The sequence below is a fragment of the Alosa pseudoharengus genome, unplaced genomic scaffold (genome assembly GCF_046254945.1).
Source record: "Alosa pseudoharengus isolate Yale_2024_CS ecotype anadromous, Long Island Sound unplaced genomic scaffold, YU_APseudo_1.1 YU_APseudo_1.1_scf_2, whole genome shotgun sequence".
Lineage (NCBI taxonomy): Eukaryota > Metazoa > Chordata > Actinopteri > Clupeiformes > Clupeidae > Alosa > Alosa pseudoharengus.
In genome coordinates, this window is record NW_027468663.1 from 51,602,320 (window position 1) to 51,603,203 (window position 884).

An 884-nucleotide genomic window follows, 5' to 3' on the forward strand; every position below is an offset into this window, starting at 1 on the left:
TGTTCGTGGGGGAGGGGCAGTCTGCACGTGAATTGCAGAGTCTCCAGCAACACAGAGCTGCCTGTGGACGACTGTATGTAAATAATGCGGGGAAAAAAACTATTGGCGAACGCAGGCGCTTATCGGCTGATGCCGATACATGTAAAAAACGCAAATATCGGCCCGATATATTGGCCGGCCGATATATCGGTCGATCCCTAGCTCAGTGTTTTTAGAACTCTGCTCCATGCTTTCCTGAGGGTCAATTCACTGGTTCAGGCGTGCACTTGAGGGTCAATTCACTGGTTCAGGTGTGCACTTGTGTCTCCTATGTATCTGGTGATGAGGGCCACAGGCTCTTGGACACCATTGCTACTACAGAATCACTCCTTACAATGTCTATTCACATCTGCCAGAAGACAACATGCATTATAGTATTACATACAATATTAAATGTTAAACACACTGTTGGACTTTGCATTTGTAATTACTGATGTCAAACTATGGTCATGTTCTTAATGTTTAACATGGAATTAAACACTGTAAAACCAGGTGTCCTGTCTTTCTTATAACAACATGTTGGTATCTCAAAAACACAGCAGCATCACATACGATTGACAGTAAAATCTGGGGTTTTACATAACAGCAGACTCCTCCACAAATGATCCCCATTGTTTCGTGGAAGAGCTCTGACTGTCTGGCATTTCCTGCTGAGATAGAATGAGATTTATGTTATTTGTATTTGTCTTTTGGCATGAAGGGTCAGATTTGTGGTGGGTGAGCTGGAATCACGAGGGGATCACAGAAGCCGTGGCGATCATGCGCTCCGGTGGTATTTAAGACTCAAAGATCAGGGGCCGCTCACGGGGAACTACAGTACAACAGAGTAAAGAGAGGGGGAAAGG